This window comes from Chrysemys picta, chromosome 2, assembly GCF_011386835.1.
Source record: "Chrysemys picta bellii isolate R12L10 chromosome 2, ASM1138683v2, whole genome shotgun sequence".
Lineage (NCBI taxonomy): Eukaryota > Metazoa > Chordata > Testudines > Emydidae > Chrysemys > Chrysemys picta.
In genome coordinates, this window is record NC_088792.1 from 17,709,580 (window position 1) to 17,736,222 (window position 26,643).

Genomic DNA, 26,643 nt, shown 5'->3' on the forward strand with positions numbered 1-26,643 from the left:
AGTATTTGAAGAGTGATGAGACATCACTGATTTCTGGCACCAGTGAGAAAAATATTGTCCATTTTACTAGACTGTGAGAACTTCCCTAACAGCAGAAAAGAATCAACAAGATTAACCTAACTGTGAAAGAACTTTCCTGTTCTATTGTTGGCATCCACCTAGCCATGCAGGGATATGCAGGTGTCAAACTGTTCTGCAGTGACTCAAGAACATGAGTACCAAGCTCATGGCAGACAGTTAAGAAGCAGGACACAAAACTCCAAATTAGTTGCAAGTGGATTTCACCAGCCACTTATCAAATATAAACTCCTCAAGCACTAACAGCCTTAACGTGGAGTCACAGACAGTCCCTTTGGGCACTGCAATCTATCTTGCCACCCAGGTAAGCCTCCAAAACTCCCTTACAGCAACCCTCCCCCCAAACTCAGATTACTTCCACTCTCAAGGGATTAGTCACTTACAACAAGTCAATTGTATCTTAAAATCTCATACCAAAGAAAACACTTGTAGCCAATCCTATAACTATCTAAAAATGTATTCTATAAAGGAAAAAAAAATAAATAAGACTTATTTCCAAGGTTAAAAGCAGGTAAACACACACACACACACACACACACACACACACACACGAATCAGTCTTAAGTTTCAAAGGTAATAGAAGCTTCTGTAATATGCACACTCTATAGGTCCTTTAGGACTAACTCAGGCTACACACTGGGGATGTCTTGTTTATACCTAGAAAACCTTGCCCTCGAGAATCCAAGCAGCACAGAAATAAAAATTCCTGACAAGGAGAAACTATTCCTTTCCCCCTCCTCCCCCCTTCTCTGAGCTGCCAGTTCAGCTGAAGGAAAGAATTCACTTTGCCCGTGGAGGGAAGCCTTCTACAAAGGCTTTTCTGTTGGGCAGTTCACCCCTTTGGTCAGGGACCAGCATTTCTCACTAATTCATGTCTCTTTCCTGTCTAGTGATTTACACAGAGAATTACAATACAAATCCTCAAATACCTATCTCATATTGTAAGGCAGTATGTTAAGTGAGATTAATGCATGCAGCAACTTACAAGCATTCAACAACATCTAAATATTAAGCATTTTTTAATAGTTCTAATACAGATTTTAGAAATATTAAACACAGGTGAGCCAGACTGAGTTTCTACTATGCATTTGGCAATATTCAAGTGAGGGATGGAGATCTTGGCATAAAGTGGTATCTGGTATGCCATTGTCACAGCAGGGCTGTCAGATTTGGGTGTAGGTTTTGTCCATGGTGCTGAGACAGAAGGTCTGGAAGCAGATGTAAGGTTTTGGTTTGGGATACTGATAGGTTCACAGTTGCTGAACCTACTATTGCCTGGGCCATGCAGAAGCTATGAGGATTAGCTTGGCTGAATATTGTTTGCGGAGCACACTACGAATCAGAGGTGTTGGGAAGTGGTGGGGAAAAGAGACACACACACACACACACACACACACACACACACACACACACACACACACTCCTGAACGTGATATTGGAAACGCATCTGCTAGGACCCTTGGACTCATTCTTACCCTTGAGCAGAATTTGATGCTTCTTGTACTGAGTGATTAAGAAGTCCATCTTGGGCTTGCCCCAGGCCTTGAAGACATTCTCCAGGATCTGGTCTTTAAATCATCCATTCATTATTTGTGAGGAAGTATCTGTGAGGTTGTCCACATGCATGTTCTGTGGTCCAGGAAAGCATACTGCTTTCAGGAATAACTAAATGTTTGAGGCACCAATTCCAAAGCCTGATGGCTTCTGGGGGGGAGGGGGAGGAAGAGAGAGAGGAAGACCTTACTCCACATTGTTTGTTGATATAAAACATGGTGCTCATGTTTGTCTTTCCTATTAGGCGGAGGAAGGATTTTCAGATCTTCCATACAACTCTGAGTTCTAGGAAATTGATGTGCGTTCTCTTCTTCCTTGGGCAGGATGAGCCCTGTACCTTTAATCTGTCCATATGTACGCTCCATCCTAACAAGGATGGAGCCGTGACAGTCTAGGATGGCAGTGGCACCCAGAAAGGGACCCCTCTACAGGCATTTATTGGGTTTTTCCACCATTTCAGTGATGATAGGACCAAGGGTGTGATGAGGAGAAATGTCCAGGTGATGTTTGCTGGCTGTGAAAGCCAGCTTTAACCAAATCTATCAGCATCCAACGTGAAGTCCAGCATATGGCATTATGATGTGCACAAGGCCATATGACCTAGGAGGGCGAGACATCATCTTATATAGGTATGTCGGTTCTTCTCTGGTTGAAAAGTTAGGGCAAACAGTTTAAATAACTTGCCTGAGGTAGGTAGACCCTGGACGTGGAATGGTCTAGGATGACCTTGATGAATTTGATTATCTGAACCAGGATTAAAGTTGATTTCTGTTTGTTGATTTAGGCTTAACTGAACATGTTGTGTTCAGAGGTCTGTTGAGATGTGCCCTGTATGAGCCAGTCTCCCAGGTTAGGAAATATGGTGATGCTGCATCTTCTCAGTTGAGCTGCCACTACTGATAGCACCTTGGTACTGGACTGGTAGCATTCTTCATACTGTGGCGATTCTCAAGGGCAGTACTTGATATTAGTAGTGACCCTGGCCCACTGTAGGTACTTCCCATGGTGTGGAATGATGAATATGTGGAAGTATGCATCCTGAAGGCACAGATACACAAACCAGTCTCTGTACTCCAGAGTTGGGATTATCGATGTAAGGGTGTCCATCCTGAATTTCAGCTTGCAAATTAGCGTGTTGAGGTTCTATAGGTCCAGGATAGGTTGTTTTTTTCAGAATAGGGAAATAGTTGCTGTAAAATCCATTTCCCCCATAATGTGAAGAGATCTCTTCTATTATGTCAGGATGTCCTTATGCTTCTCTCTAAAAGTAATGGATCCTCTTGAGATGGGTCCCTGAAAAGGGATGGGGAAGGGGCTTTAGGTGTTGTAGCCCATAGAGCTAGCTTTACCATTTTAATTTTGCTTAGCAGTGATGCAAGGAACCTATTGGTCTGTATCTTGTAAGGCATCATCTTAAGCAGTTAGCACAAGGCTTTGCTGCCTATGAAGTTTGGCATAGATAAATGGCCCAACGGTTCAAGTTTTGGGGACTCAGAAATAGTGTGCTTAAGGGAGGAGTTTGTACAAAATTATACCAGGTACCTGCAGGAACACTGAACTGATACTAGGCTTGGATATTTTAGAATAGAAAGATTGGAAGATGCTTAGCCGCAAACTTACCTTAGTGACGAATTAATGTATATAGTTGTGACAGGTTGGATCACAGAACCCCCCTTGGGAGCTGCCACCCGATGTGCCAAGACTACTTCTGCCCCTGCTTTCCTGCCCCATCAGCTTAGGACTTCAGTGCCCTGCCTGATTTGAGCCAGACTCGCTAGCCTGATGCAAACCCAGACCCAGGTCTGAACCACGTCCCCTAACAGCAGTAGGCTTGACTGAAAGCAGCTTACAGAAGTGTTCTTATCTTGAACACTCAGATGCCCAACTCCCAGTGGGGTCTAAACCCAAATAAATCCGTTTTACCCTGTATAAAGCTTATACAGGATAAACTCATAAATTGCTCACCCTCTATAACACAGAGAGATATGCACAGCTGTTTACCCCTCCCCCCCCCGGTATTAATACATACAGTGGGTTAATTAATAAGTAAAAAGTGATTTTATTAAATACAGAAAGTAGGATTTAAGTGATTCCAAGTAGTAACTGACAGAACAAAGTGAATTACCAAGTAAAATAAAACAAAACATGCAAATTTAAGTCTAATCAGGGCTGCCCGGGGGGGAAAGAGGGGCAGTGGGGCAATTTGTCCCAGGCCCCACAGGGCCCCCCACGAGAATATAGTATTCTATAGTATTGCAACTTTTTTTTATGGAAGGGACCCCCAAAATTGCTTTACCCCAGGCCCCCTGAATCCACTGGGCAGCCCTGAGTCTAATACAGTAATACAACTGAAACAGATAAAAACCTCACCATTAAGCTTCCTTTTACAGACTAGTCTCCTTCTAGTCTGGGTCCAGCAATCACTCACACCCCCTGTGGTTACTGTCCTTTGTTCCAGTTTCTTTTGGCTATCCTTGGGGAGGAGAGGCTCTCTCTCTTTAGCCAGCTGAAGACCACATGGAGGGATCTCCCATGGGCTTAAATAGATTCTCTTTTGTGGGTGGAGACCCCCTCCTCTCTCCTATGCAAAGTCCAGCTCCAAGATGGCAAGCCACATGTCCCTGCATGACTCACAGTTTTTACAGGCAGAAGCCATTGCCCACATGGTATCCTGTATGTCTCCAGGAAGACTTCTTATGTGGATTGGAGCATTCCAAGATGCATTGTTCCTCAAATGCTTCTTGATTGGGCACTTAACTTTGCGAATTCCTTTCTAAAGAAGCTGACCAAATGCCTTACAAAGCTTACTTTAGAAATCAAGCAAGTATACAGCCAATATTCATAACTTCAAGTACAAAAATGATGTGTACAAATAGGATGAATAGATTCAGTAAACCATAACCTTTACAGAGATGTGTTACATGGCACATGTAGCATAAAACATACTCCAGTTATGTCATATATATTCATAATCCTATTTCCATAAAGCCTTATTGGGGGCGCAGTCACAATAGTAACAAGCTAAAATCATTAATATAATAACCTACAGGGATAAGGACATCCCAACATTTGGGGTGAGGAAGTTGGATATGGATAAGAGAGGCTGGGTATTTGAATGAATATTCACCACAGCCCCTAGGCCCTAAAATAGGCCAGATCACAATGTAAGGGGGAAATCTGAACCCCCAGACTAGTTTGGCATGCCAGGTGACAGACCAGGACCTTTGATTTACCACCAGAACCCCAAGGAAGGTCTGAGTCTATGCAAGGAATAGTACAAGAGATTTGATTACAATAACTTCATATTACTGTTATATCTTTATGTGGTTTGGAGCCTGTCTTTACTAATTCTGCCAATAAAAGCGATTAAAAGCTTTGTTTTACCCTCAGTGTGCCATTCTTATGCAACAATTGTGAATGTGGTTCCCAACCAGTGACTGAACTTGACAACCTTGATTCTCTTATGCCGGATTCCGGGACTAGAACCCTACAATCCCTCAGCTCTTTAATTAGTAATCAATTGGAAAACAACCACCACCAAAGAATTGGGCAACAGTGTAGGTATTATGAAAACTGGATGAACCATGTTATTGTGTCCATGGCCCATTGATCAACAATGATAAAGTAAGGCTGAAAGTTTGTCACTGAGGCCACGGATTCCGTGACCTCAGTGACTTCTGCAGCAGCTGGTGCATCTGGCCTGGGGGTGCTCAAGCAGCCCGTGTCAGTCACACTGGCCAGAGACTACCCCAGCAGTGGCCAATGTGACCCCCTCTCCCACCAGCAGCAGCAGAGTTTGGGTATAGCAGGGGGCTGATCCCTGAGAAGAATAAGGCAGTTTGAAATTTCTCTTAGGAACTGCCACATACTCTCCAAGGGAACTCGGAGGCTCATGAGTCCTTCAATGTATGGAGGGCCTCATACATCCTAGAGCTGAATAATTCAGCTACTTTGAAGGGAAAGTCCTCCACTATCATTTGGACTTCTAAGGAATTCTGATCTCTTAAGCCAGGATGCCTGTCACATAACGACCACTGATGACATGAATCTGGAAGCAGTTCTGCCACATCCAGTGCCACTTACAGGCTTGTCCTGGCAGCTAGCTGGCCCTTGTTGTCTATTGACACAGTTGCCTTGCAAATCTGGATTTGCAGGCCATCTAAAAAGGTAAGCAATTTCATGTATGCAGAAGTCAAATGGTCAATATGGCCAAGTAATTGGCCACATGGAACTAGCTTGCTGAGGAGTAGGCTTTCCAGCCAAATAAATCTCATCTCTTTGGTTCTCTTTTGGTGAGGACCTAAATTGTTTTTCCCTTTTGTTCACCACTGTGACTACCAGGGAGGATGGGACAGCGTGTGTGTACAGGAATTCTACACCCTTGGGAAGCATCTTATATTTTCGGTCTTGCAAAGGGCAGAAGAATTGGGGCAGGTGTCCACCACAAGGGTTTGGCTGGGTCCATGATATCCCTTTCTGACAGTGAGGTTACTCTTCAATGGGAAAGGGACTGGAGAATGTCCATTTACTTACCATTCTGCTCCTGGACTTCCTCAAGAGATATTTGTAGGGTCTCAGTAACCTTTATTAGTAAATCTTGGAAACCTTTGTAATCATCCGATTGTGGGGTCTTGGTGATACTACAACCTCATTTGGGGATGAGGAGAACAGGGTAACTGGAGCTGAGAGGTCACCTTCTGGTGCATATTCTTCCCTCTGTTCCTATTTCACATGCGGTTGCAGCGGAACCGTGAGGGGTTGTTGTGCAGTCTGAGGAACCACTACCATGGATGACAGTCTTCTGGTGGTGGTGTTGGTCCCACTGGCTAAGGCTGATCTGAGGAGACCAACATCCCCAACAGGGCCATATGGGCCCTGGTGGATACAAGCCTAATGGCCCTGATTAGGAGAACCAAGACTCATGATTTTGCATGTCCCAGTATCTCTTCTCCCACAAAGAAAGTGTCATGACTCTGTACTATGTTGAGGGTTGTGGTGATATTTTGGGTAAGTAGAGATGCTGCTGGTATGGATTGTCCTCATCCTTCAACTCTGAAGATGCCAAGGAGAACATATAACATGGATCCATGGGCAGTATTGTGGCTCTCAGTATGTTAGGGACTGACTGTGCCACACCAATGGATAGAATCAGTACCAACTGTAGGTCTTAAATCGACATCAAGGGAGACTGCAGTTCCTGATATATCTGGCGATCTATTGATGCCAAGTACTTTTATGGTGCTGACAGCCTAGGTGGTTTTTGTAGATTCAAAGGCCAGAAGGGACTATTGTGATCATTTAGTCTAGGGGTCTCCAAACTTTTTACCTTGTGCCCCTCCTTACTCCTATTCAGGACCCTCACGGCCCCACCCCCAGGACCCGGGGCCACGGCTCTGGGAGGTTGGGGACAGGGGTAAAGGGCCCCTAGGCTGACAGCAGAGCTGGGTGGTGCTCCCTCCCTGCCCCTGCGGGGGCTAGCCTGGGCCCCAGCTGCAACTCCTCGAACGTTCCTTTGCACCCCCTCTAAGGGGCATGCCCCACAGTTTGGGGACCTTGATTTAGTCTGAACTGTCTAGCACAGGCCATAGCACTTCCCCAAAATAATTCCTAGAGCATATATTTTACAAAAACATCCAATCTTGATTTAAACATTGACAGTGATAAAGAATCCCCCATGACCATTGAATAATCAATCATTGAACAGTTTATCACTGTAAAAACTTATGCCTTACTTCCAGTCTGAATCTGTCTACCAATGGTGTAGATGGTGGTCTGGAACCTGGTTCTCTTAAGGCGCTATTGCAATCTCTACTACAGTAAAGGAGAGGCACTTGGGTGTAGCCCTGTGGATGTTGAGGTATATAGTACCTAGGTCGGTAATGAATTCCTTTCCAAAGGCACGGCTATTGGTACTAGGCATTTCAGTGCTGTCCAGTTGGAATCAGTACGAGATGGAGCTTCAGAGGGAACCACTCTGGGCCACGAAGTCTCAGCAGATGTTTGGTGCTGCAGGAAGGTTTTCCTGTTAGAGGAGCCTTGGTAGGTGGTCTGTCTCCCAGGCTCATGGAGCCATGTGGGCTGTCCAAGGAGGACACAAACCTTACGGTTGTTGTTTGGGTAGCTGGCGCCGGGACTCTTGTAGGCAGAGAGCTCGCAGTTGCACTTTTGGGCTCCAAGGGCCCCTGCAGGGATAGGAGTGGTGTCTCATGAACCTGGTTTGGAGGCAGGTTCAATGGATTTAGTCATTGGGAAGACCTGAAGGCAAGTCTCCTTATCTTCCCTGACCTAAGAACTAAAAGACTTCCAGCAAACATGCAATTTGTAAATATGTAATTCTCCCAGACACACACACTGTCCATCAGAGGCTGGGATAGCTCTCCTGTATGAGGGGTAGCATTTGAAATCAGGAAAACCAGATAATGCCATGCTGTTGGCAATTAACTGCCTGTTGTAGTCCTTAGTTCTTTAGCAATCTACTAACATCTAATCTAGGGATAGCTATAAAACAGTAACTATAATTAGTAAAGAAAGGCTGGCAGTCTCTCAATCACTCAGGCTCTGCTTCTAAGCCACAAGGTGGTCAGAGGAAATGAGTCGCGGCCAACATACTTTGCCTTTATATGCCCTCGCCTTGAAGCATAAGGACTGGGAGGGCATATGTGTGCTGTATAAATGCTGCTGACCAAAGAGGTCTCCAATCTCAAGCTCTTGAGTTGTACACATACCAACAGTGGAATTTACATATGCACAAGTACTTGGAGGAGTTAATTTGGTCTTCAGAGTAGGGTTTGAATAGTGTACAACAGAGATCCACAAAGTGTGGGGCGCACGCTCCCAGGGTGGCATGGAGGAACATCCAAGGGGGTGCCGTAGGGCCCAGCCAGCCCCCATGGGGAGCAGGGAAGGAGCGCCACCAGCCCCTCCCTGCCCCCAGCTCTTCTCCGGTTCCACCCCCAGCTGCATCCCAGGCTCCCGGTCCCATGCTTGGCCCCATCCACAGCCTTGGTTTGGCTCTGCTCCTGGCCTGGGGCCAAGGCTGGGTGCAAGGCTGAGAGCGGAGCTGCACCTGGCTGTGGGTCCGACTGCTCCCAGCTCTGGCTCCAGAGTGCGGGTGGGGGCATGGACGGGTAAGGGGGGGCATGGCCCTCAAAAGTTTGGGGACCCCAATGTATAGTAAACAAAGAATGAAGATGGATTATACTGAATAGCTGCTCAAAATACAAGCATTATCTCTCCTGTGCATAATTCTTGCTTTTCCCCCAACTTTTTAGAGCTTGACTTTACAACCTTAATAATGTTAATTTTAAACATTGTGCATAATAGAGAATTGAAATTAAGGTGCTGCAAAGTGAGTGTGTGTTTGTAAAAACACAACAAAAAAACGCACACGCACAGTAACTACCAAAAACCTGTATAAACATCTACAGGTTCTCTCAAAGATGTGCAATATGTCTGAGTATTTTTATAGCAAAACGAGTTCAAAAGTAGCTTATTTCAATGAAAGGTACAACTGCATTACAGTACTTTCAACAGCAAGTTTCCATAACAGTGTACCCTAATGGCATAAAAGTTTACCAAAACTTAATATAAGGGAACAGTGAAACTGCTATAAAAACCTGTGACCTCAATTCCAGTTACACAGAAATGCACATGAAATCCTGAAGTAAAGCTTAATTTTATTGAGGAACAGTGTTGAAAGACTATCCTCATGTGAAGAGGGATCCACCTTAATCAGCTGATATTTGTATCTTGCATGATTGTTTATTTATTTAAAGTTACTCCGATCTTAACATTTGCAAATGAAATGAAAATTCTGGTATTTTAATTTGCAGTCTTATAAGATATAAAAACCTCTGCATACCTCTAATCATCATTATTTAAGGCACTTAACACTAGTAATCCCCAAATAGATATTTAACTAATTACAGTGCATCCCACTGAATTCTTTGTACAGATACTGTATAAATAATTATAGTTTGTGCAGGAGTGCCTACAACAGACCACTGTGGACTGACTTTTTGCTGTTTGTACAGTGCCTAGCACAATGGGGCTCCTGGCCTATGAATGGGGCTTCCAAGTACCACCACAGTAAAAGTAATTATCTCTTGTAGCTAAGGGAAGGTCTACACTACAAGGCTAAGTCAACCTAAGTTATGCAACTCCAGGTACGTGAATAACGTAGCTGGAGTCGATATACCTTAGGCTGACTTGTTGCAGTGTCTACACTGCACTGGGTCGATGGGAGAAACTCTCCCGTTGACTTTACTTATGCTTCTCGTTCTGGTGGAGTACCAGAGTTGATGGGAGAATGATTGGCAGTCGATTTAGTGGGTCTTCACTAGACCCGCTAAAATCGACCCCCAGTAGATTGATTGCAGTGTGTCAATCCCCTGGTAAATGGAGACAAGCTATAAGCAATACTATGCTTTTTAATATTTAGACTGAATTCTAGTGTATCAGTTCAACTTTAGTTTGTGATTCCAGAAAACCTTGAAAGCGGGAAGTTCTACTGCATGAGGAACATTGTCCACATGTTTGATTAAAGCTTTCAAGAGTTAGTTTAATCAAAGAGATCATTCAGTAGCTATAGGTACAAAACTGTTGTAGTCAGCATCTGACCTTCAAGAGCAGCTTGCCAACTAATAAAAAACAACCCACTTTCCATAAACATTTCAATGATGTAAAGAATCCTCCTGGTGGGCCTTACACAAATATTTGTGTAACTGACATTAACTAAATCAATTATAACAATTTGACTTTAGATTTGAAGCCAGTTTTTCCCCTCTCCTTACTGCTGAAAGCCTAAAATGCATCTACTCAATAGTCTAGCTAGTAGTTAATGGGGAATGGGGGCAGGAGTCAGTTAAAACACTCCATATTCCTACTCCACAAATTCTGTCCACTTTCCCAGACTAGTGAAATACACCTCTACCCCGATATAACACGAATTCGGATATAAGGCAGTAAAGCAGCAGGGAGCCCTGGGCCCTTTAAAGTGCCGCCCGAGCCCCGCTGCTTCACCGCGTTATATCTGAATTTTTGTGGAGCCACGGGCTGGCGTCTCTGGCTCTTTAAATCACTGCCCGAGCCCAGCTGCCAGAGATTTAAAGGGCCCGGTGCTCCAGCCGGTGCGGGGAGCCCCGGGCCCTTTAAATCGCCACCCGAGCCCCACTGCCAGAGGTCCGGCGGGGATTTAAAGGGCCTGGGACTCCGCACAGCGGCTGGAGCCCCGGGGCCTTTAAATCACCACCGGGGAAGCCGGTCCAGTCCGGCGCAGCTTACCGGCTCTTGCTGGTATGCCGTACCAGACCCGATATAACGCGGTCTCACCTACAAGGCAGTGAGATTTTTTGGCTCTACCTTGGGGTAGAGGTGTATTGTAAACAGCAACAGATTTGGGATGTCGGGGGAAGTCAGCACACCTCATATGAGTCCCCTCTACAAGTCTAGAGGGTATTAATCGGAGAATTGTCACTTGAGCACTTAGATTGAGCCAATGTTGCCAAGTCACCCAAAGAAAGCTACCCCAAGGTAAGTCAGAACTAAAACAATCTAAAGCTTTATGGGTTAAAAAGAACCCCTCAATTCTAGTCTGTTTCAGAGTGTAAGTCAGTGCAGATGTAACATGTTTACTGTGAGAAGCACAGATAAGCAGTATTGCCAACCCCAAATGTTCAAAAATCATGAGTCAGGATCACTAACAATCACGAGATTTTGTAAAAAATAATAGATCTGGTCTTATTTGCCTTCTGCTTTTTGAGCCTTTAGGGTGCACTGGGGTCACATTTTGAATCTTTCTCCACACCCACAAAGGCTAGAAACTTACTTTTCTTTAAAACTAAAGGCTGAAATAATCACATATCTACTTGACTCCAGGAGTGGGGGCTTTAAGGAAAACAATAATTATCATGAGTCTCATGATAAAATCCTGAGAGTTGGCAACACTGGGTAAGTATGTGGGCAGTTGATTTCTGCATCACAAGTAGTCTGCAAGTGGCTTTGATATGTATCCCAAGTAGAACACATTGCAGTACTTCAATCTAGAAAGGTGACCCCTCCCACATAAACAACAACAACAACAAAACCAACGCATCACAACTGACAGAGTGCAAAACCTATTGCAGAAAGTTTCAACACATCAGACACATGCAAGAGAACACCAACAGAATCCAGCCCTGTGTTCACATCCTATGCACTATTGTAATTACAGGAACTCCTCACTTAATGTCCTCCCGCTTAACATTGTTTCGAAGTTACGTTGCTGCTCCATTAGGGAACATGCTCATTTAAAGTTGTGCAATGCTCCCTTAGAACGTCGTTTGGCTGACTTTACAAGGGAGCATTGCATAAGTTCTTCTTCAGGGGGGCAGGAGCAGGCAGGGGGAAACCGCCCCCCAGCACTCATTGGGAGAGCAGAGCAGGTTGGATTCAGGTCGCTCCACTTCCTGTTGCCGGATGAGTGCGGGGTAGGCCCGACCCCGCACTCACAGGGCGGCGGGAAGTAGAGCGACCCGGACCCAGCCTGCTATGCTCCCCTGGCTCCCAGCCTTGGGGGGCAGGGGGGAACTGCCCCCCAGCACTCACTGGTGGCATGGCTGGGAGCCAGCGGCACAGAGCGGGCTGGGGCCAGGTCACTTCACTTACCACCGCTGGTGAGTACAGGGTGCCTGATCCCTGCTGCAGTCCTCAGGGGAGTGGGGGCAGGACTGGAGTGGAGCAGGAGTGGGAAGAGGTGGGGTGAGGGCGGAGCAGAGGCTTTGGGGAAGGGGTGGAGTGGGGGGGGCTGGAGCAGAGCTGGGATGGTAAGAGGCGGGACTGGAGTGGGGGCCATGGGGAAGAGACAGAGCAGGGGCTGGAGCAGCCTGCAGCTGCATAGGGCATCAGGAAATTTGGGGCACCAAGTTCCCTGATGCCCTACAAAGCTGCGTACTTTGCGTATGGGTAGGGACGGCCCTGTGGCCAGCTGATCTGGAAGCTGGTAAGAAATGGTCTGCCTTCCCAGCTTTTGTCTGTCTGAGGAAAACAACAAGATATACAGAAAAATATTCCAGAGAGGATGTAGGAGTGATAGTGCACTGTGATACCAGAATGAATGAAGTTGATGAATGTGAAGAAATTCAGAGAACAGAAATGTAGTTAGAGGGACAGCCGGATTGCCTTGTAAGGAAAAAGGTAAAGCAACTACAGTAGAACCCCGTCAAAATGCACTATTATATGGTAGGCTCATTGTGAACTACAAAATATTGCAAGGTAGTAGGCAAACGAGTCAAAAGCCAAATATTGTCTATTTATTTTAATGTTTAGTTTTATATTCAATCACAGTAGTAAAAGAACAATTTTGTAAAAGTCATAACACAAGACTTTACTATAGCATTCGGATATTGATTTTTTTTGTCCTGATGTAGAATCAGACCAGAGTTAGAGTTTTCCAGGTGGTAGACAAAGATAAATTCTATCACCACTCTGCCAAGATTTGTACTTTGTCTTTCTTAGAACAAGTTGAACATAAAGGCCGGGAAACTTTTGCCAGTATGGGTAATGATGGTTAAGACTCATTTTATGCTAGGAGGGTTTTCTGGTGCAGTTATTCTGGCAAACCTTTTCTAATAGCTTAAGGAGGGATAAAAAGCATTGGTATCTGAAGTAGGTTCTGCAATATTGATAATTCAAGTCTTCATCTCACTGCACGCAGAAGTCAGCCATTCGTGGTCTTTCAACTGCATCTCATCCTTCTTACCTAAATAACCAAGCATACCACTCATCTTCGAGGACTGGCTACAAATAGTGCATAATTACTGAAGAGCTGTACATGTATTCATACATTTCTCTGAAATGTATGTACTGTTTCTTGGACTTCAGAAAGGTCCAATTAGTTCTGTCATTTATAACTACACCTCTACCCCGAGGTAACACTGTCCTCGGGAGCCAAAAAATCTTACCGCGTTCTAAGTGAAACTGCGTTCTCAAACTTGCTTTGATCCACCGGAGTGCGCAGCCCCGCCACCCCCGGAGCAGTGCTTTACCGCGTTATAGCCGAATTCGTGTTATATCTGGGTAGAGGTGTACTTATTAGAACATTCTGATTTTAGAATCAGATAGCTGTTTTTAGTTCTCTGATGTTTTACAGAATCTTCATTCCCCCCCCCCTTTTTTTAAGTCTCTATTTGCACTTTTATGTCATTATTTCAAGTACTGTCTATTCTCTCAAAAAACACAAACCACCACCACAACACACAAAACAACACACCCATCTTCTACTAGGAAGTATAATATACTGAAAGATGGCTTTCCAGGTGCAACAGGATAGGTTAAGTGTATCAGCTGATGCTAAAGCCAGTTAACAACAGAACAGATTGTGGTGCTGCTTTTAAGTGCTGCCTAAAAATACAATTTTCTATAGACCATGCCAAGTTTCTTTCCCTAGACTTTTACTCCATCTATTCCTACCTCCCAGTGCTGTCTGTTATTCCCTTCATCTTCTGTTCTTCAAAAATCTCAGTTTAATATCCATTTTATTCTTTCCTTGCCTCAGAGATTTCTTTAACCAGGAGGGGAGGAATACCAGAGAATTGCATTAAATCCACTAAGGAGCTAACCATGTAGGATTAACATTATCTGAGAAGTGCTTAGACACCTCTGTGATGGCAAGTCTAGAGCCTGCCCAAGATTTTGGGGAGAGAACTCTCAGCTTACTTCAAATTCAAAAAGCAAGAAACAAATATCGGTGCCAAAACAAGTCTCAATATTCCTACCTAGAACTAGAAACTAATACAAGATTCTGCTGGAAAGGTTTATGAACAAATAGCAAGTAAAATGATTGCATGTTACTTGTTCAGCAACTGAAATGAAAAAAGAAACCATTAAGTACTTCACTAATTAGAATCACATTCTACCCTTATTTTAAGAGATCAGTATTTTTGGGCACCCCAAAGCATTAGTTACTTCAAAGGAGGGACCATGTCTCATTTCTGTGAAGAGCTTTTGGTCTAAATTCAACTATAAAAAGTAAGTGAGGCCTAAACAAGGGTTGCAATAATAGATCATAGAGTCACTCAGTAACAAAAAGCCATGTTAAGATGTTTAACTTAAGACTCACAATGACAGATTTTTTTAAAAACGTATTTGACTAATGGTGATCAGTTTTAGGGAAGGCACTCCCCCAAAAAGGGACAGTATGGGAGAAGGCAGGACACCAAGGCGGTGTCAAGGCTGGTATCACTGGTGGAACACAGGGGATGGGGGGAAATATGGGAGAGCAACATGAAAGGACACAAGAAGGGAGATTATAGTTCTGAGGCTAGGATTTAGTCTGGATATCACAGCTGAACATTTGGTAGCTCATTTCCCATTGAAACATTCCATGAACCTTCTGCACGCTCGTGCTGCTAGTCAAGGGTATATAAAGGGTGGAGATGCCCCAACACCCCTCAGTTCCTTCACATCAGAAGCATCTATTACCTTTGACTCTCAAGTTGAGGAAAAGAATGAGTTGTGGAATGGATATATGCAACACATCTCAAATGGCAATAGTCACTATATGGGTACATAACTATTTGCTTTGAGTGCTTGCACATATCCATTCTACTTCAGGTGATTAACAAGCAGTTCCAGAAGGAGGGTATTGGAGTCTACCTGATCAAAAACTACAAACAGCACTTGCCAAAATTTAGCATAATCTTTTGAGGCTGGAGAGAGAGCATAATGAGTGGTGAAGATGAACAGGCGACCAAGCTAGAGCCGTACAAAATTTAATTGATGGGTATTTGACCTAAGAAATCAGCCAGTACTGCTTGTGGTCTTGCTAAAACTTTTGGAAACAGTGGAACCGTAACAATATAACAAACTGGTACAGGAAGATATCCAGAAGGAGATATTCTATGGGGAGACTGGCTGCCCCCTCATCCTGTCAGCAAAAGAGAAACATTACTCCTGGGGGAATTCTGCACCACTGCGCATGTGAAGAATTCATGTGTCCCACAGAATTTTATTTTTTTCCTGCACAAAATACCATTCTGCCCCAGAAGTGCTGCAGTTCCGCCTTTTGCCCACCAGAGGCCACTGTGGCATCAGAATGGCCAGCAGCATGAAGCTCAGAAGCTTGTGGGGTGACAGCATTGAGCCAGGGGCAGAATGCGAGTGGGGGGTGCAAGGCCACATAGGGATGGGGGAGGGGAGCTGCAGGGACCCATGGAGATGGGAAGTGCAGGGATAGGGGCACATATGCCTGACAATGGGAGAGGCTTGGGGTTAGCCAGGGTCTGCATGGGGGAGGCTCTCCAACTCCCTAGCAATCCTGCTCCTGCCTCCTCCCCACCTCCCCCCCCAAAAAAACCCTGTTCCATACTTCTCCCACCCACACCCAACAACCCTTCAGGTTCACTCCAGGCTCCTTCCCTCTCCCTCAGCTCCTCTGTTACCTCTGACTCCCCCCAAGCCTTTGCGCTGCTTCTGACAGGTGCAGGAAATACAGTTTTGTATTATAAATTTAAATTACTCAAAGTTCTGTATTAATACACCTAGTAAGGAATCTATTTGTCAAACAAAACAAAAAACAAACAAACAAAAAACTTACCAGAGTATTTTGTCTGTATTGTTACAGACATACTTGCTTGAGAGATATTTTGAAATAAAATTACTAAAATAATTGAAACTGGTGTGATGATATTGTGTTATTTTGACAAATACAATATGCAGAATTTTAAAATACTGTGTGCAGAATTAAATTTTTTTGGTGCAGAATTCCCCTAGGAGTAAATTATGGAGACACTCTAAACAGTTTAGTCCTTTCCAGGGTAAAGGCTAACACTCTATGAACATCCAAAGTATGGAGTTTTTCCTCAGCTTTCTAAAACATTGTCATAAAAGAGGTTGGTAAGTGCATAGGTTGATTCACATTGAAATCTGACCCCATTTTAGGAAGAAATTTAGGGTGTGGAGAAAGTAACTTTAACTTTGTACCACACGATAAGGAGGGTCAGCAACTAAAGCTGAAAGTATAGCTACCCTCAGGGCTGAAGTAATTGCTACCAGGAATGCTACATTCATTGAGAGATTAAAAAGGGAGCGCATAACTATAGGCTCAATAAGGGGTTCCATTTAAACTGACAAAACCAAATTTAGATTTGATGTTGGGGTGAGATCCTTTGTAGGTGTGATGAATCTGTCAATCCCTCCTGTTTTAGGGATAGGGGGAAAAAAACAGGTCTTCCACTGGAGAAAAGGGGGCCAGATTTGGCACCTCCCTGATTGTTCAAACAGAACATAACAGCAGCTTTGTTTGTGATTACCTATCACACTCTCTGAGGTGGGGAAGAAATACTGGACAGGCCAGATGCTGAATGTTCTCAAACAAGAGAGAGATCCTGATCTGACCAGAGTCTGAGTTTGGAGGTCCCCTAAATGAGCTCCCTATCTGAGAGATGAATCATCTGTGACTAGAGTCATGGAGGGCAGACTTGAGAAGGAAGGGAAGCGGCAGTGGGTCTGCCCTACTCTATACTCCAGGGGGAATTCTGTGCCAAAAAATTAAAAATTCTGTGCACAATATATTAAAATTCTGCATATTTTATTTGTAAAAACACCACAATATCACCACACCAGTTGCAATTATTTTGATAATTTATTTCAAAATAGCTGTCAGAAAGTATGTCTGTAACAACACAGACAACAAAAAAGATTTCCCACCTAGAGTTAAAGAAACCCCTCTGACAACTCAGTTCCTGTTTCTTTGTTATGCTTTTGTTGGGTGCCTCAGTCTGGGTTTGTCATACGTGCCAGCTGGGCACATCTTGGAGGCAAACTCTGCCTCTCTGATTTTAGTCACCCACACTCCCTCCTTCCCACAGCCTGGCCACGGGGCACCGCCTCCCAGCCGATACACCCCACCTTTTCCGCTCCTGAGCCCAGCCACAGGATGCCCCCCCACCCCAGCCCAGACACCCGCAATCCCTCCTCCCCAGAGCATAGCCATGGGGCATCCCCCCCAGCCCAGACACCTGGATCCCCTACCTCTCCCCGAGCCCATTGATCCAGAGAGAGAAACAGCCTGATGCTGGGTCCTGGGCTTGTGCAGAGTTTGCACACCACCTCCTTCCTTCAGGATGTGCGGAGAACTGCAGTGGCCAGAACTCGCCAACTCCCCCCACCCAGCGTCCTGTATTTGCAAGCTGGAGAGCCAGGCTCTGCTTGGTCCAGCAGCCCCTAGTGGTGGCCAGCAGTTCTGCAGCACCAATTCTGCAGGGAAAAAAATTCTGTGCAGAACATTAATTCTGAGCAAGTTCTGCATTGCTCAGTGGCACACAATTCCCCCAGGAGTACTATATGCCCTCGGATGGGAGCACAAGAATGTACAGTGCACAGGTGCAGACATTGCTCTCAAAAGTCTCCAATCCAAAGTGCACAGGCCTACACACACCTAATGTGGAACACCCAAAGGGTTTCTTTTCCCAAGTTTCTCACATATACATTCCTCTCTATCAGATGGGGTGTTAAGTAAAATATCAAATATAGGAGGGGGAATCAGGAGAGTTAGCAACATTGAACCAGTTTTAATGTTTCCTCCTGCACAGTCAGTTTCCTCTTCAGTTTGTTGCTTTGTGAAAAAGCCACTCAGCAACAGGAAAAACAAGACATTTAAGAATAGGAAAATGATAGTAGAGCTATTAAAAATTGGCAAGGGGATACCAGTGTTAGTTTATTACCTGAAATTACTTTTGATTCTTGAAAAAATAGTCACTTTTTAAAGTTGTGTGCTCAACTTAAGGGGGGGGGGGGGGGACTCATTTTAAGCGTAAAATGGGTTAATTAAGGATAGCATGGGCAGCCTTTAGTTTTCCTTTGCTTTTAATTGTTCAAGTTAGGTCTCAATTGTTTAGTATAGTTTTTAAATTAATACTGAGGCATACTGAAGATATTTGTCACCATAGTCTTATGGCTGCCCAAGTTAATTAAAATATATTTCATACTGTAGTTGTGTGCTGACACTTGGCATCAGTACTGAAGTGTGACAATCATTAACGATTCACACTGTATGTGAGATAAGAGACTGAAAATGGAGCTGATGCGCAGCTTACGAAATCTGCATTTCAGAGCTAATCATAATAACCACACACTATCCTGTCCAGGCACAAACAGAACAAAAAACACAACACACTAATTTGCTCTGATTGAGTTACAAGCTTTTTTCAAACTGAAGAGTAGAGTAATGGGAAGGAGATATGGTATTTTAAATCTAGAAATTCAGTTTCTGGCCTGGGATATAAATTAGGAAGAAGTAGTTTTACCAACTTACCAAGCAGGTGCTTGGGACGGCCACTTTGGAGAGGGGCGGCACGTCTAGCTGTTCGGCGGCAATTCGGTGGACGGTCCCTCACTCCTGCTAGGAGCGAAGGACCTCCCGCTGAAATGCCGCCGCAGATCGCGATCACAACTTTTTTTTGTTTGTTTGTTTATTTGTTTGGCTCTTTGGGGCAGTCTAAACCCTGGAGCCGGCCCTGAGTTTTACCCACTCGTTAGTCAAGCAGAAAATGCCTAGAGACAGCTCGGTGGATTGGTAATGAGTACATTATTGATCTTAAGGATTTTTTACAGTGCCCATTACTATGATAGATAATCAGCTCTAAATCACCAGTTCAAATCCTGCATTTTTGGGAAAAATGTACTACTGTAGTTTTGTGAATAGAGGTTGAACTTCAATTGCCAGGGTTATCAACCTAGTGTTTTCTACAAACCGATTTCACATCCACCTATTAAAGAATTCATATATAACCAATACATCTACATTTTTCCCTACCAGAAAGCTCCATGACTTTCTCCAAGTCTAATTATCCCAAACAATGAAAATCTAGGTTTAAAAAGGTGCCTCTCAGAGAAATGCTACTCAAGGCTGACAGATGAAGGTATTGAAATACAAGACTTCCAAAGATGGCGTTAAGCTTTTATATATTAATATTAGAAGCCACCATTCTGGAGGACTGGGCTCAATGAAGATTTAAGATCAATGGATGGTTGCTGAAGTGCAAACTAGCCTCAAACCATTGTTTACATGAGACAGTTGCACTGTTTTAACTAATGGTGTTATTTAGAACTGATTTATTTAAACTACTGGAAATCCTTGTATAGACCGGCACTTATTTTGGTTTAGATTAGATCAAGGTCTGCTAGAACAGTGGTTTTCAAACTGTGGGTGGCGCTCAGTACTGGGTTGCAGAATGTAAGCTACTGGGTTACGGCAGCTCTGGTCAGCACTGCCAACCGGACCGTTAAAAGTCCCATCAGCGGTGCTGCCAGGCTAGTCCCTACCTGTTCTGACACCATGCTGTGCCCTGGAAGCGGCCAGCAGGTCTGGCTCCTAGGGGAGGGGCACGGGGCTCTGCATGCTGTCCGAGCACCGGCTCCGTTCTCCTATTGGTTGCCTCTGCCTAGGAGCTGGACTTGCTGCTGGCTGCTTCTGGAGCGCAGCGCGGTCCACAGTGCCAGGACAGGCAGGAAGTCTGCCTCTGCACCCTGCCTCTGCACCGCTGACCGGGAGCCACCGGAAGTAAGTCTGTGCCCCAACCTCCCCCTCCCCCTTCCTGCACCCTAAACCCCTCATCCCCAGCCCAAAGCCTGCACCCCCAGCCCAGAGCCCTGACCCCCCACCACACCCCATCCCCCTGCTCTTGCCCAGAGCCCCCTCCCACACCCTGAACCTCTCACTCATGGCCCCATCCTGTAGCCCTTACCCCCATACCCCAGCCCTGAGCCCCTCCCACACCCCAAACCCCTCATCCCCAACTCTGTTGGGTTGTGGGCATTAACAATTTCCTTCAACGGGGTAGTCAAAAAAAAAAAGTTTGAAAACCACTGCGCTAGGAATCCATTTACACTAGCCCAAAATGAGCCAGTCTAACTGTGTGACTTTTTAAAAGTGATTTCATTAAACCAATGGAAATCCCTGTGTAAACACTCTTATTTTGGTTTAACCAATGCAGTTCTCTCATGTAGGCAAGTCCTCACTAAGACAGAGAAGAGTGTCCGATCCTTAATGGAACAAGGAAAGTCAGTCTTAAAATGTAAGCTGAAAGGGTGTTTTGTTTTGCCCCCCACCCCCCGCTTCTTTATGTACAAAAAGCTCCTGAAAGGTTTTTGTATTGTTTTAAAGAAAGATTTTTAATCTTAATGATACAAGGAATGTCAGATTTGATCTTCTCTGGTTTTGCTGGCAAACTTGGGGATTGTAGAGATGTTTATGTTCTCTGACACCTTAACTGAAGGGACAACGTTGAGTTATTAACAAAGATATGCTTTGTTCCCAAGTGCTGATTTGGCACACAGAGTTAACAAAACGAAAGTTTAAGCCAGTATTTAAAGGTTTTCTTATCTCAACTGTTCAACTTCCAGTCTCAAGATATCTTTATTTCACTAGTTCTCTCCACTTACCACATAGTCTTCCAGAATAGAAGAATCATTACTTCCTGATGTTAAGAGGGAAGAATGGGAAGTTTTCAGGCCTTTGTACATCATACAGAATAACTGGCACTGGCTTATTTCCCCCCCCCTTTGTGGGTTACCTTTAACATGCACAAAGTTCTGTCTAGACATGGACTTTCAAAAAGGCCATTAGATAGTATTAAGTAGAAACAAAGACATTTCTGTCTAAAAATTTACCTTGTTATTACTTGTAACATTTAAGCTTAATCCTTCAGTTGAATTAGCATACTTATTTCTACATTTCTCCCCTGACTTTGTGCATGACAGCATTTTCTGTCTAGTCATCATCACTGTTTCTCCATGTATAGCATTTCCCTTGCAGTTTGAGAGTCTTTCACACAGAAAAGATAGATATTTTAATGACCGTGAAGTATTGTGTAATTTGTATATTTTTACAGGCATAACACGTAATAGGATGACCTAGAGGCAGGGTAAAAACTGAAGCTACCTTTAAATAACTTTACAAACTCTAGTTAACTTCAAGTGCCTCTTTAAACGTAGCAAGAGAGGAGAACCTATAGTAGGTTAGTGAGAAATGATCACTAAACCTTTTATTCTGGGCATTTTTTTGTGAAGTCTGACTCCAGGATTTCATTAACGTATTCTCTATGTGACTGAAGAAAACCAGTTGAATCCCTCAGAATATGTCTCCCTAGGCATTGCTATCCTACTTTTACCTTAAAGTCATATTATTCCAGCAGCTGGGGGGGGGGGGGGGGCAAGGATAAAAGTATAGAAAAAGTTCAACAAAAAAAAAAATGAATGTTGCAAATTTACTTGGCAACTCAAATCTCTTCTTGCCTTCTTCCTTTCTTCTTCATCAGTGCAAACTTAGCAACAGCACAGGCTGATCAGATGCAAAACCAAAAAGCATAGGTCAAGGGAATGATGGGAATACTAAAATTCTGCTGTTTTGATGAGTGTTTCAACAATGTTAGGGGTAATGAGTCATAGTACACAGAAATCAAGGTAACAGGGACCTCATTTAAATAGTGCAAGTAAGGAAAGTTATTTTGTCTTAACAGATTTATTTACAGTTGCAAGCCTGCACAAAATAAAATTGCCCTTGGCCAGATTTAGAGGTGATGTTTAAAGGTAGCACAAATTACCTGTTAATCCTGGGGGAATTCTACACCACTGCATACACCCAGAATTCATGTTCCCTTACAGAATTTTTTCCCCTGAAGAAAATACATTATGCCAGAGAGATGCTGTAGTTGCACCTTTCGCCCATCGGGGCTGCTGTGGCACCAGAACAGCGGGCCGCCACTCCCATTTGGAAGCAGCCAGCCACAGAGAGGGGAGCAGGAGAAGAGGCTGCATTCCTCACAGCGCCCTGCCCATGGGGCCAGGTGAGGAGGCATGGGAAATGGGGGGGGGGGAGGAGAACATCATGGGGCACATGGAGCTGCTGGAGGGTGTGTGTGGGTGTGTGTGTGTCAGACTGAAGTTCAGAAGGGCTAGTTGGGGGCAGACTGGAGCAGGGGCTGAATGGGATTGGGGTGCAGGGACACATGGGGATGGGACAGATGTGCCTGGCAAAGAGGCTAGGGGTCAGCTAGGGTCTGCATGGGGGAGACTCCCCAACTCCCTAACAATACCTCCTCCCCCACAAAAAAACCCAACTTGTTCCATATTTATCCCAGTCACACTCAACACTCCAGGTTATCTCCCAGGTCCTTCCCAGCAATTACTTCCCTCTCCCTCAGCTCCTCCATTACCCAGGACTCCCCCAAGCTTTTGCACTGCTTCCATGGGGTGCAGGAAATTTGTTTTAGTATTGTAGATTAAATGACTTACTCAAAGTTCTCTATTAATATGCCTAGTAAGGAATCTACTTGTCAAACATTTTTTTCCTGAATCTTTGTTGTCTGTACTGCTACAGACATACTTACTGATAGGTATTTTGAAATAAATTACCAAAATTACTGAAACTGGCATGATCATATTGTGTTATTTTGACAAATAAAAGGCAGAATTTTATAATATTGTGTGCAGAATTTTAAATTTTTTTGGCGCAGAATTCCTCCAGGAGTACACTGTGCAAAGAAGTCTAAGTCCATGTACCACAAATTGAAGGTGGTGGGAACAATCCCCAAAGGAACATTTCTGCATTTAGTTTATACTGTATTATTCAACCTTAAATCCCAAAATCACATGCTAAACTTTTAGAGAAGAGACCCACAGGTCTTGTCTACACTAGGAAAGAGGCATCATATAAGGAGATGTTTTAACATGAGTTACAGATACAGTTTCTCTGTTAGGCTAGAGAATGTTAAAAATGTTAGCTGCAGTTCTCCCAGCACCTACCCTCTGAAAATTCAAGGTGGGTTTTTTTTGCCACAGGATCCTTCCACACTAAAGAGTCCTTTCTCAACCAATATCCCTATCAAAACGCCCCACTCACAAGCGTCAACCTCCACCACATCCTCCCACTCCAAGGGTTTAGTAGATCAATCCTCTCTCCAGTGGGATCTGAAGCTCAATGAACCTGAGCTGGTTTGGATCAGTGGAGGGTGAGGAAAGGAGTTTGGTTTCAAAGCTGAGGGCCCCCTGCAGAGAACTGTCAATCCCTGCAATTCTCCCCCTTTGCCCCCCAAAAAAGTCTTAAAATCAAGGGAAATCCATCTTGAAGGGTCTATGCAGATCACAACTGCAATAGTATGGCAGACAGAGGGAATCCCTCAAGTAGACAGATCCCACGCCATTAAACTTTGTAAGTGAAAAAACCAACATCTTAAACTCAACCAGTGCCCATGGATGGACAGTGCAGATCAAGCAGCACAGGCACTGTGAGCTCCTACCAGGAAACACTACTTACCAAAGAGGCAGGTGTTTTCTGTGCCACTTTAAGCTTTCTGATTGATTTAAAGTGAAGTCCCACACAGAGTGCATTACTGTAATCCAGTTTTAGGGTGATTTGTGCTTGTTACTAATCTACACTGGATTAACTCATGATTTTCCAAAATTTTTTAATGATTATGTTGGTCCAAAATGCAGCAGAGCAATTTTAAAACTCAAGGGAGTTTGTGTGAGAAGTAAAGGTAGGGCCCAATAGCACTGCCTTTTAAGGTTGCCCAACAATTCCCATTATAAAGCACAGTTTTCAGCTGCTTATAACATTGCCAAGCTAACCATTTGGGCTGAAGTTTTCCATACTAGATGCAAGGCTGGGTTGTTGTTTTTGTGTGTGTAACTAATTTGCATATGCTCTGTAGAGATTTTACAAGTGTGGTAGTTAGATTCCCTAAAGATTCCATCTGCACTAGGCATGCTCCAGCTAAGAAGGACTTTCCCTGCAAAGGAAGCGGGGACAGAGACAGATCTGATAAGATGGGGTGTAGAGGCAGAGAGAGTGAGACAAGGAGCTGAGGGAGGGAGAGAGGGCAGGCAAGAGGCAGGCCTTCTGTCTTATTCACAGCACAGGATGGAAGGTACTCAATGAGCAGCTCTTCAGGATGATCCTCACTGTTCAGAGTGTGGCTATGCCTTCTTTACTGCACACTATTCAACCCCTTCTCTAAAGGCAAAATTATTAATTTCCTCATGAGCTTTTCTGTGGTGTTCATCACTACAGTACTGGAGTGCTTCATTAACATTAGTTAATATATTTTCACAACACTGCTATGAGATGAGGGGTTGATCTTATCCCCATTTTACAGATGAGACAGTATTAAGATCAAAAATATCCACCAATTTTGGGTGCCCAACCTGAGATACCTGGGATCTAATTTTTCAGAGAACATAAATATTATATAAAAAGCAACAGAGTCCTGTGGCACCTTTAAGACTAACAGATGTATTGGAGCATAAGCTTTCGTGGGTGAATACCCACTTTGTCAGATACATCTGACATAGATGTATTTGACAAAGTGGGTATGTCAGATGTATCTGACAAAGTGGGTATTCACCCACGAAAGCTTATGCTCCAATACATCTGTTAGTCTTAAAGGTGCCACAGGACTCTGTTGCTTTTTACAGATCCAGACTAACACGACTACCCCTCTGATACATAATATTATATAGCACTTTGTATGCTCAAAGCACAGCTCTTACTGACTTCAGCTGCTGTTGTGAGTTCTCAGCACTTCTGCAAATCAGATCCCAGGACACCATAAAATGAGGAACATCCAATTAGTGACCACCTCTGAAAGGGTGACTTAAGGGACTTGCCTGGCATAACATAGCAGCTACCTTGCTATTGCCACAGAGAATTCAATTCCCTGGGGTAGCACATTCAACTACCTTAACTATGAGACCTTCCTTTCTCTTTCATAATCCCCTGCCTCACTGACTCCCTATCTACCAGCTTCTGCAACAAATGAAGCAGGGGCTCTTCAGACAGATTCCATCACTATACAACCCTGATGCATCCTCAGAGCAACTCTATCCTGTGCACTGAATGAGTCAGAAGTCCTGGGGGGAGGGGGGGGGAACAGTATGATCATGTAATTAGAGAGTATATCATAATGCATGCATACAAGGAGGCCAAATTAAGGTTGCACAGGCAACTGTAACTCTACCTTTTCCAAACTTTTGAATGGTTGACTGTATCTTAACGTTCTTTTAATGTAGCTTTGTGCAATGCATCAATAACCTATGATATGCATTTTGTTGCCACCTTTCCCATAAAAGTATTACAGCCTCCCCCCACAACTGAAATGGATTAATGTAACAAGAGCCAAGTTAAAGTATTATGAGCGGAGACATGAAAACAGGGATGACAGTTAGTGGTGAAAGGTTAACAGACAGATTTAAAGAAGAACTTGTAGGAGAGGAGAGATTGTTTGGCATACTACTGGAGGGAGGCTATTCCATGCATAGGAAACACCATGAAAGAGGTACAGTCACAGGCAGAAAATAGACAAGAGGGTGTCATCAAAAGGGAAGAAGAAATTGGGAGAACACAGTGCAAGAGGTGGGTGTGTAGAAAAGGAAATAGGAGATACAGCTGGGCAACACTGCGCAGTTTTGGTGGGAAGATTAGGAATGCAGATTGTATAATGCCAACTCTTTAGACACACAATTCACCTCCTAAAAAACCTAAGTGTCAGCGTCTAAAAGATTTAATATTGAGCCACAATAATCAGTAATGCACAAGCTCAGTGACTACAGCAGTTGCAAACATTACCATACAACAAACATGGGTTCAATTTCTAAATCTGGGCACTCACTTCCTAGGCTAGACGTGCTGTGGATGAAGCATATTTAGTTCATGTATTGCTCTGCAGAAACCCCTTTGGACAGTCTAGAAAGGGAACCCCTTCCACCTTGTTGGAATGGAAGGCCAGTCACTGTAACTCTGTGTTGATTTGACAGGATAGCAATATAGTTCTGTTGTCTATGCTTAGAGCCTAGTTATAAGATTAAAAACCACTATTCCAGTGTTCATTTTGGGCTGTACAAGTGCATCATGAGCATTCACGGTGGTGTTGAAGTACAGACAAAACTCCATGTCAGCACAAAAGCACTTTTTTTCTTTAAGTGAATCTGAAGAAGTCAATGAAAGACACTTGAGCATAATAAAGATGTAATAGTTCA

The 26,643-nt window shown here is 44.0% G+C and overlaps 1 protein-coding gene across 27 annotated transcripts in view; it reads right to left on the reverse strand.

Annotated features, from left to right (window-relative positions):
* The window catches only part of PRKAG2 (protein kinase AMP-activated non-catalytic subunit gamma 2), a 403,066-nt gene that overhangs the window by 78,819 nt on the left and 297,604 nt on the right, over nt 1-26,643 (reverse strand). Inside the window, exon 1 of one of the 27 annotated variants that reach the window (XM_065586748.1) lies at nt 4,003-11,997. The exons of 25 other annotated variants lie outside the window; for them this stretch is intronic. The gene's annotated coding sequence lies outside the window, so the exon portion shown is untranslated. Of the gene's footprint in view, nt 1-4,002; nt 11,998-26,643 lie in introns of those variants that run through there. One more of the 27 variants, XM_065586753.1, reaches the window with a different exon arrangement.